Source organism: Myotis daubentonii, chromosome 19, assembly GCF_963259705.1.
Source record: "Myotis daubentonii chromosome 19, mMyoDau2.1, whole genome shotgun sequence".
NCBI classification, from domain to species: domain Eukaryota; kingdom Metazoa; phylum Chordata; class Mammalia; order Chiroptera; family Vespertilionidae; genus Myotis; species Myotis daubentonii.
In genome coordinates, this window is record NC_081858.1 from 19429199 (window position 1) to 19440544 (window position 11346).

The following is an 11346-nucleotide window of genomic DNA, read 5'->3' on the forward strand; positions in this document are numbered from 1 at the left end:
AGATATGGCCAAGAAGGACGCCTGAAGATTAGTGGTCTGAGAAAGCATGTGTGGTATGGTGATGAGGGCAGAGTGAATCGTTTCCAGGGTGAGCTGACTTAATCAAGAGAAGAACATCTTTCCCCAGAGCTGCTTTTAGTGAAAAGCTGAGCCCATGGCAGCTCTCGCTGCCTGGGTTGGGTACCACCTGGCTCCCCACTCCACAGCTATCTTGGCTCATAATGACAGGGAGTTCCAGATGAGAAAGGTTTGACTCTATCTCGGTGTGGGATTTGATGTGTCTATCGGGGCAAAGCAGAAAATCAAATACCAGTGCATTCTCTATTCATGGTTGCTGTCAGGGCTCAGTGCACAGAACAGAAACCACTTTGGGCATCTTAAACAGAAAGGGACTTAATATGGGAAAGGGGGGGCTTCAAAATAATTGGAATTACTGCAAGAATAGAATCAAGAGTTGAAATTATTGAGCTCAAGGGCATAATGCGAGAGCTGCAATCCAGGGTCAGAAAGCCCCAGTCTCTGCCACAAATGCCTCTCGAGACCCATGACACTTGGGACTGGACACAGAAAGGTGACATCTGGCTGCCAGTACTGTGTCTTGATTCTCATGTTCAGGACTTTATCTGCCAGGGTGAACAACCATGGAAAGATGGACACTGCCTTTTCTATAACTGCTGCTTATTTGGAAATGGACAACTTTGATTCTCTTGCAAATAGATGGGGGAGGGTCATGTGCAATTGGAAATAAATGTCTGATAGAGCTGTTCAGTCGCTGACTGGTGTCAGGCCAGCATCTCTGTGAATCTCTTGGCCTTTGCTTAATGCTTGCCATTTCTTGTTTTACCAGATGGCTGCTGGAGATCCAGGCTTCATGTCCACATTCCAAGGAGCAAGATATGAGAAACGGGGAGAGATCCTGTCAGGTGCATCATTCCTTTTCCCAACAAAGTACCATCCTCCCCAGGAGTGCCCTGCATGCGTGTCATTAGCCATAAATGTGTCCATCACGTGAACACTGTGAGCTTTCAAGGAGGATGCAGAAGCAACCATTCAACCAGACACCGTGACACCCCAAATAAAACCAAAGTTCCATCAGCAAAGAAGGGGGAAATGGATATTGACAATGTGACTAACCGTATCTAACTCAGTAGGATCCAACTCATTTTTCTTTATGTAGTGAACCAGGTTCCCGGAAGAGGAAAAAACAATTACTGATTTTATACAACAATCTTTAAATCACAGTTCATGGGACTGAGTGAAACAAATGCTAGCAGTAGACCCATGCCATCCTCAGAATCACTCTTTATTGCAATGAATAGTGCTGATGGGTTGAGCTCATTTTGGTAGCTGGATGCTTCCTACTCTAACAGAAGTATTGTCTCAGGAGGCTCCTCCGCTACATATGCAAATGTATTCCTGTCAAACCCTAACATCAGTTTGACATACATGCTTCACTATAGTTGAACCCCTGTGGGAATTATTCAGCTGAAGAGTAGGGCAGACAGAGAGGATGACACTACACAAATGTGGGCAAGAGCTGACATCGTAAAGAAATAAAAATTCAGTATAAGTATAAAAAGCCATGGAGAGATTGGCTAGAGAGATAGGAAGGGGCCATGTCATGCATAGGCTTGTAGGTTAATGGTAAGGATTGAAGACTTCTCTGTAAGTATAATAGAAGCTGTTAAGATACTTAGCTCATATAGCGTGTGTATTTGTTTTTACAAACTTCACTGGTGCAGTCATCTCTGGGAAAAAAACAATTTAAATGTGTTCAAATATTTTTGTACCGTTGAATAAGTACTTTGTCAATTTCAATGTAGTCAATGAATTACTTAGGTATCCCCAGCACCTCGCACATCTGAGGAGGAAAATGCAGCCGTGTATACCAGAGAAGCTTTCGGTGGATTTCTCTCTGCTCGCCAACTGCACAGACACGCAGAGCTCTCTGGCAAGTAACCATCCCTTTCAGGGGTGTGGTTTTTCTCTTGTACTTTTATACCATTACATAGGAGCTTCATTATCTGTGTGTTTCCCAAAGTACTGCACCTAGCTTGTCTGTTAAAGAAACCATTGTACATTCTGACACTTGAAGTTGATTACTTTTCATCAACCTTTTAAAGAAAATATTTGGCTTTTTATATTGGTAATGAGGTGGACGGGGCAGAGTGGATGGGAAGACAGCTGTCGCTTCAGTAGTCCAGGGGAGAGATTATGGGTATTCAGGTTAGGTTGTTGATGATGGACAGAAAGAGCTGTGAATGGTTTGGGATGTATTTTGGAAATAAAATAGAATTAATGATGAACTTGGTTCAGACTGGCACACAGAGAGAATAATCCTATATAATAAAAGCGTAATATGCAAATCAACCAAATGGCGAACGACCGGTCACTATGACATGCACTGACCACCAGGGGCAGATGCTCAATGTAGGAGCATCTTTAACCATTTTTTAACTTTTTTTCTTTATGGATTAAGGTATTGCATATGTGTTCTTATCCCCTTATTGCCCCCCTCAACCCCCCAATCATGGCCTCAGCCCCCTGATGTCTGTGTCCATTAGTTAAGCTTATATGCATGCATACAAGTCCTTTGGTTGATCTCTCCCCCTTCGGTTCTTTGCCTTTGGTTTTACAGGCTTCTGCTTTCCTGGCCGCGTGTTCATCATTTGTGAGCACTTGTGGGACGAAGTACATAATTTCCCACAGGGGGAGCACCGCTCAGCCAGAAGCCAGGCTCATGGCTGGCAAGTGCAGCGGTGATGGCGGGAACCTCTCCTGCCTCCACTGCAGGCAGGCGGTAAGGAGCAAGGGGTCCTGGATTGCTAGAGCCCCAGACTGCAAGAGGTATGTCTGACTGCCGGCTTAGGCTTGATCCCCAGGGGGAGTAAGCCTAAGCCGGCAGGTGGGCATCCCCCAAGGGGTCCTGCACTGCAAGAGGGCACAGGCCGGGCTGAGGGACCTCCCCCCCACCCCCCAACTCTCCCACCCTAGTCCATGAATCTCATGCACTGGGCCACTAGTCTAGTATAATTTCATAGTTGTGGGTAAAATAGTGTGGGCAGAGCACTGATTACACAATAATAATACCTGCTGCATGAATGAGAAAAAGGGGCACAACAGTCACAGCATGTACACGGCCTTACAGCTTTAAAATATTTAAACCTCACATCTTAGGATATTGGTAGGGCGGGGTTTATTATTCTACCTTCTTTACAGATGTGAAAACTGAGGCTCACTCTTTCATAGGGGACTGGTTAGCGACAAACATGTGATATAGAAAAGGGAGAGGACATGGCTAAAGAGGGGAGGTTAAAGGCAGGTGAGAACAGCTGTGAGCATGATGAAGTAAGCTAGTGTTATTGGGCTGTGAGGGCAATACGGAGGAAGCACAATGGGCTCTTAGCAGTGTGGCTGTGAGGCATTAATTAAATAAAAGACTTTTGGGGGTTGATTACTCTGGACTGTTGGGGTATTTTTGTTTCTACATGATTCTAGGCAGAGGCTGAATTCATTAAGATATTATTATTAATATTGTTCGGCTCCTGTCGTTTCCTTGGGCATAGTTGTGAAAGGTGATGTGCGCAAAGGCTGAGTGGGAAAGCAGGGCATAATTGGGAGCTGTGAAAAAAAGGATTCGACCAGTGTTATGCTGGACTCCGTGAAAGACAAGGTTAGACAGGTCCACTGAATACGGGTTAGGAAAGGTCTGGAAAAAATGTGACTTGAAATCTTTACGAGCCAGATTTGTTAGAGACTGTCTCTTCCACTGAAAGAAATGTTATAAAATATAGAAAATTATTAAGATAAAAATATTCATAGTTCATCATTAAATTAATATTTTAGGGTATTTCTTTTAGCCTTGTGAATAGGTGCATGATATATGTGTGTGTAAAAATAGCATATTTGAAATTATACTATTCATAGCATTTATAACCTATTTAAAGTGCTCTGTGAACACTTTTATGTTAAACTAGAGGCCCGGTGCACGGAATTCATGCACGGGGGGGGGGGGGGTGGCGGGGGGTGTCCCTGAGCCTGGCCTGCACCCTCTCACAATCCGGGACCACTGGCTCCTAACCACTCTGCTTGCCTGCCTGATTGCCCCTAACTGTTCTCCCCTGCCAGCCTGATCCCCCTAACTGCTGGACCCAAATGTCACAGCTGAGGTTCTTGGAAGTGGCCCAGCAAAGTTCCTTCCTGCCTTCTTCCTGCTCTGACCCCAGGTCTATGGCTTAAAAATCAGGGCACCAGGCTGGGGCCCAGCACCCCAGGGGCCTTTGTAAACATGGCAGGTACAGGCAGGGGGATCTTGGGGGAACTGTAGGAACTGGTGGGGGCAGCCAGAGCCAGGGGAGGGAAGTGCCCATGGGGAAAGGGGGCATGGGGTGGAGGAGGTATGCTCCTCTAAAAGGGACTTAGAGGTACAGAGACTAAGAGAGACAGAGAGGACAGAGATGGGGATAGAATGAGTGACAGGAAAAGAGAGACTCAGAGAAAGCAAGAGAGAGATTGAGACAGAGAAAGATTCACAAAGAAGAGAGACAGAAAGATGGAGTCCTGCTCTGTATGAATCAGTGGGCTGGGGGCCCGGGGCTTGCACTGGATGTGCCAGTGTGATGGTAAGTGCATCGTTGTGTTGCAGGAGGGAGGGGTGCTGGTCATGCAGCACCAGCTCCTTTAGAGACCCGTACAGGTTGTAGGGCTCTGCAAAACCCAAGCCAGTGGCCCTGCGGTAGATGACACAGGGCTTGGTATCGCCGTCCACCACCACAGAGCAGGCATCACAGCCCCGCTGGCTGTTCTCACGGATGAGGAAGGTACCATCCGCTTGCCGTTCAGCATTTCCTCAGCCTGAGTGCGGTTGTTCTTGCCCACATACCAGGTTCGATCCTCATGGTGGGGGAGGTCATCGGCATCCTCCATCAGTGCATACTGGTCTTCAGTCTCATTTTTGATTCCCAACCACTCGTTGATTTTCTCCTGCCGGGCGCCTTTCTGGCTGAGCCATACCGGGCACTGCTCTCGATTCTTGCGCAGCTGCATGAGGTCTGGCTTCAGGCTGCTCATGCGCTGATCGATCTCCGGTTGTCCAAGGCCTGTGTCAGCAGCTCCTGTTCCAGCTTCGTGCGGCTCCTGGATCTCAGCGATGTGAGACTAGCACCGTTCTGAGTTCAGCAGGATCCTCTGCATCTTGTTTTCATTGCCCTCACGCCAAGCGCTCCAGGTACTCCTGGCTGCACTTCTCTTGAGTCTGGCCCTGCTCTTCAAAGATCTTGACGGTTTCATCTGCAGCTCCTGGGACGTGCGTGTGTGCTCCTCGTGGAGCTGGTCGTACTCCCGGCTCTTGTCCCAGCTTCAAACCAAGGCAACAAACAAATAATTTCCCGCCAGAAGTCACGTCCCAATACTGCCAGACTGAGGACTAGAGGGCTGTCTGTGCACATGCGCAATAACAGGCTCACGTTTCCGCGGTCAGCGCCCAGGCTCCTCCACAATCCCACAATCCTCTAGGCGCCCAGGCTCCTCCACAATCCCACAATCCTCTGGCCGCACACTTCCGGTTTTTCTAGCTCCTCCTCAAGTGGTGTTTCCTTCAATCGCGTTGCAAGTCCAGGGCCTCTGGCTGGAGAGGATTTTTTTGGGTGGCGTTGATAGCTGTTCACTATTTGGAATCAGTGAAGTTTCGGGAGCACAGCCGCTGCCATGAACATGTGGATCCCAAGCGGACTCATGAGACAACCGCCCTTTCAGTCCCCGGCTGGCGCTGTCCTGGTTCGCAATGAGAAAGGTACTGTGCTGAGCCGTTTTCTAATTGGATTTTCCTCTTCCTTCCCCAGCACACTCCACACCTACTCCCGCTGACCACGCCAACCCCGCAGACCCTTAAGACCTCCCCCCCCTGTTTCCTCGACTTTCCCCCATCAAACTCACACCCTATCGCGTTGCTTAGGGGCGCCCCTAACAGCTCCCTGGGGGACGGGGCCAGCCTGGGCTAGGGGCCTGGTGTTCTGGTCTCTGGTTGTTACCGTAGCTATTTTTTTATACACTGACTGGCCAGATTATTATGACCACCTGACGTTTGTAGGCAAATTAGCCGTACACTGCATCGTATGGGATATGGAAGCCGAAGGCCTGTTCGAACACCTCTGCTGTCTGCAGTTACCAAGATGAAACGTCTCCAATTCACACAGGAACACAAGGATTGGACAGTCGAGCATTGGAAAAAAGTCATGTGGTCCAATGAATCACGTTTCCAGTTGCATCATGCAGATGGCAGAGTGAGAATTTGGTGGAAACAGCATGAAAGCATGCACCCCTCATGCATGAGTACAACCCTTCAAGTTGGTGGGGGCAGTGTCATGGTTTGGGACATGTGTTCCTGGCATGATTTGGGCCCTTTAATTCCTGTGGAACAATGTCTGAATAGCACAACATACCTAAGTATCATTGCTGATCAAGTTCATCCTATCAGGTTGATGGCATATCCCAGTGGAGATGGCTTCTTCCAACAAGACAATGCGCCATGCCACAGTGCTCATATTGTGCAGGAGTGGTTTCAAGAACATGAGGGAGACTTTTCCATGCTTAGGTGGCCCCCACAATCACCAGATCTCAATCCAATTGAGCATTTGTGGGACGAAGTTAAAAGAGCCATCAGGCAGCTGGTTCCACAACCATCAAATCTCACAGAACTGGACAGTGCTATTCATCAGGCATGGTGTCAGATTCCTCGCATCACCTTTCAACATCTCGTGGAGTCAATGCCAAGAAGAATCGCCACAGTATTGAAGGCAAAAGGTGGCCCAACGAAGTACTTATGGGGTGGTCATAATAATCTGGCCACTCAGTGTATGTGTGTGTATATATGTGTGTGTGTGTGTGTGTGTGTGTGTGTGTGTGTGTGTCTATTCCACGTACAAAGTGTTAAATCACGTTGTTTACCCATATCTTAAGGGAAAAAATCACTTCTATTGTCGTGCTAAACAACCTGCTTCCCTATTTATAATGGTCAGGCCCTCTAGCAACTTCAGTGCGAAATTATAGCTAATTTGCCTACAAACGTTAGGTGGTCATAATAATCTGGACACACAGTGTATACCGCAACTGAAAAAAGACTAATGGGCACTTTTAGAACTCTTGGTTGATATTGCCAAAGGTTTGGATCCCTTCATACACCTTTTAGCAGATGATCAGATTTCCAATTTCACTGCCTCCTCCCCAATACTAGAATTAACGTTTAAAACACGAAAAATAATGTCTAGTGGTTTAAATTTGCATATCTTTGTAAGCTTTGACAATTTTCATGTGCTTATTGGCCATTTTTCTCTTACAAATTAAATGTACGTGTTCAGTTTATCTTCCTATCCTGTCTTCATCATTTAAGACAGCTTGGACCCAACACAGAGCTATAACTAAATAAATATATTTACAATTGACTGAAAATCCATATGGGCTTCCACCCAGGAAGCAATAATGAATACAGTTTGTGGTTCCTCCTCTATTAATCTTCCCCAATTTAACAATTTCTCCAGTAAAATATAGTATTCAGAGAAAATGTGGTTTCCCCCCCACCCCCCTCATAATCCCAGGAGACGTTCTCTCAGTTGAAACTTTTCTCTCTTCATTCTCACTGGTCTTCATACATCATTCGTAGGAACTCTTGGGTTACGCGAGGGCAGCGCATGGGCTGGGTGCTTATTGAATTCTAATTGCGTGTCTAAATGAATGAACCAGCCATGCAACTACAAATGGAAGTCTTAGAAATAATAATTTGCATAATTAGCTGACAGGAAGGCCTGAGCTATTATTTAAGTTCACATATAACATGACACTGTCAAGGGTTCATTTATGCTCTGTTCTTTCCAGAATGATGGAGCTGTTTGAAAGTTTTATTCATGACTCATGCTTAGTCCCATGTTGTAGGGCTGATAATGTTGAGATAATGGGGATTTATAGTTAGCTCTGACAAGAGGCCATAAAACAAGTGACGGGATGTTTTCTCTGTTGCTACAAGCTCAATTTGTAACACAAAGTGCTTAATAATTGTTATTAATGAACCCGCTGCGGTTGGTATGTAGACACAGCTGGAAATCACATCTGTTATCAGAAAGCCTGGGTTGAATAAAGTGTAGACACTGCAGGGAACTAACAGCTACAAAAGGAAATGACATCACAGACACCTAGGAAGTGCCCTTGGATGCTAGCTGCATGCAGACAGGAGAGATTTAGGACAGATTTTAGGAGAAACGACAGGGAATTTGGTTCTTTTTAAACATTTTTTTGTTCCATATTGACCCCAAATGTCTTCGGTTGTAAGCCAGAGTTCCAGGGTCAGTTCCCATGTGTTCAATATCAGTAAATCTTATATCTTATTTTTTAGATAAACACAGATAAAAATAGTCCCCGTTCAAGCCTAGCAACCTGCCTCTCCAGGCGTACCTTCTGTGACTCCTCTTGAAACACTCAGCTGTTCTTCTCCAATTGGGTTCTTTGCCTTTGGTTTTACAGTTTCTGCTTTCCTGGCCGCGTGTTTTTCTTTGTTGTTACCTTCATTTGAGGCCACTTCCCTCAAATTGTTTCAAAAGAGAGAGAACTTTTTTCCCTTCCGTTGTCCTTTCCTCCTTCCATCTCTCCCTCCCTCCTTCTGTCCCACTTCTCACCCAGCTGGTGTGGCTCAGTGGTTGAGCATCGACCTATGAACCAGGAGGTCAAAGTTCGATTCCTAGTCAGGGCACATGCCTGGGTTGCGGGCCTCATTTCCAGTGTAGGGCTTGCAGGAGGCAGCTGATCAATGATTCTGTCTCATCATTGATGTTTTATCTCTCTTTCCCTCTCACTCCTTCTCTAAAATCAATAAAAATATATTTAAAAAATAATAAAATATGTCACCCATCTTTTAACTTTTTTCTTTATGGATTAAGATATTACATATGTATTCTTATCCCCCTATTGCCCCCCCAACCCCCCACTCATGCCCTCAGCCCCCTGATGTCTGTGTCCATTTGTTAAGCTTATATGCATGCATACAAGTCCTTTGGTTGATCTCTCCCCCTTACCCCCACCCTCCCCTACCTTCCCTCTGAGTTTTGATGGTCTGATCGATGGTTCTCTGTCTCTGGATCTGTTTTTGTTACCCATTTTTGTTTGAACACTTCCATTCATAGAGCCCTCTCTACCAAAAACACAGCCTATTTTCTCTTGGAGAGCACTACTTATTTGAAAGTTCTTCCTGGACTAATTCTAAAATCTGCCTTTTGTAAACTCATGCATGGTGCCAGTTCTGTGGACAAGCTAGGAAGGAGTTCTGCCCCTCTTATAGTCTCCATGTCTCCTCTGGTAGAAAGAGGGTGCTGGGTCCTCATCTATCCCAGCCTCCCACCATTCCCAGCCTCAGCTGTGAGCACCAAAGTTATTTCTAGATATTGCCAAATGTCCCTGGGAGGAATTGCTCCCTTTTGAGAACCAATAGTCTACACTCTCAGTTTGTCAGCCTCCTTTCCTTTAAACCTTTTTTTTCCTTTACAAAAAATATGATTAGTATTACCTTTTTTATTTTCCTCATTTCCTCCCCTTAAAGCCTCCCTTCATAATGAAGATAGCCTCTCTCGATCTGCATTCTTCTCTTATTGACCCCATCCAGTGGTTAAATAACATCTACATATTATTGATTCCACAGTAAGATAGCTAACTGGGTTTGTTATTTAACTTGCCACTCTGATCCAGCTGCTACTCATCTCAACTTGCAGATCTGTGACACAGTTTAATCATAACATGTTCCAAAACAAACTCCCAATTATTCTCCTCTCTGAATCTACTCTTTTTTGTTTTCTTTATCTCAGTTAAGAACACTAGCTTTCTATTTGTTAGTACTTCAAATCTCACAGTCCCCTCTACTTCATTTTTTTCTCACACTCTTTTTATTTATTAGAGAAAAAAAATGAGTTACCTTAAAGCCATATCTAAAATCTGGGCCATTTTATTCCCCTTCACCACTACCACCTGGGTCAAAGCCATCCTCCTCCTCCACTAAGATTACTGTAGACTTCAAACTAGTATTTCTGTTTCCTCCCTTGATCTTCCACCTCTACTTATTGTGTACAACTAACACAGCCACCGGATTGACCCTCATAAGGCTGTGTTAAACTGTTTGTAAATGCCACCTCTCAGCTTAAAACCCTCCACTGGCCTCTTATATTACTCAGAGAAAAACTAAAAACCTTACAGGGGCAAAGAATGTATCTCCTACTACCATCCCCTCACTAATTTTTGGTGGTCTCCTCCTCGGTCCTAAAACATGATGGCATGTCCCTGCATTGGGGCTTTTGTACCCTCTTTTGTTTGGCTTATGATGCTCTTCAGTAAAAGTTCACATGGCTCCCTCCCAGAATTCATTTCATGATTTGAATGAAAATTCCTTTTTTTTTTTATTGAAGCCTATTTAAAATCGCAATTCTTGCTCATCTCTGGCTCTCTCTATATTCATGCCTTCTTTAAATTGTCTCCTTAGCATTTCCTACCTTCTAATGTGCTAGGTAATTGACTAATTTGTTTGGCTTATTGTCTGTCTTCTTTCAGTGGAATTGTAATCGTCAAGGGGGAAGAAATATTTGCCTCTTTTATCCACTGCTGAATGGCCAGTTCCTAGAGAAGTAGCACTCACTATATATTTGGTAATTGGCTAGAATCACAGAGTAATTTCCTCTCCTTGATGATTCATACAGAAAAAATTATGAGCTGAGTCTTCCATGTTTCAGCTGGGGTATTTAATCTTGATCTGTCGTCTGCCTCAGCAGTAAGGTGACTAAGTTCTTTTAAACTGATACTAAGTTGACTTAAACCTACACTATGACACTAATCAAAATCCTAAACTGTATATGATCTCTACTCCTGGACTCCTTTGTGTTATACAAGTGCGTTCTGGATCCAAGTGTCTGTGTGTGCTGTTTTACAAGGAATAGATGAGGAAAAACATGATGTAGGATCGTCACTGAGGCAGGTTGACAGTGTAGGCCTCTGACGTAAGCATTTTGTAATGTGCAAAAAAATATTTTTTAAACCCTGGTTAGTTTAGTAATCCATGATTATTTTAACAGGTTCCACTAGTCCATAAAAGAATAAGAAAAAGGAAAGGTCCTACTGAAATAGTAACCATTCATATTTTGGTGACCATTCTTACATGCATTTCCTTTTACCGTATATACTATACATTAGTTTAAGTAATGCGGCACCTCGTGATCCCTACTGGGATGATGTAAGAGAAGATCAAGTAGAGTGATCAAAAACTTGCACTGCCACTGTCCAGGAATAAGGCATCCCCATCAAGGGATCAATGGAGAGCATTTG

General features: G+C 44.8%; 1 pseudogene; it reads right to left on the minus strand.

Moving 5' to 3' along the window:
* Nucleotides 1–4153: 4153 nt before the first annotated feature.
* Nucleotides 4154–10017, minus strand: LOC132222214 (phosphatidylinositol 3-kinase regulatory subunit beta-like; annotated as a pseudogene).
* Nucleotides 10018–11346: the final 1329 nt, after the last annotated feature.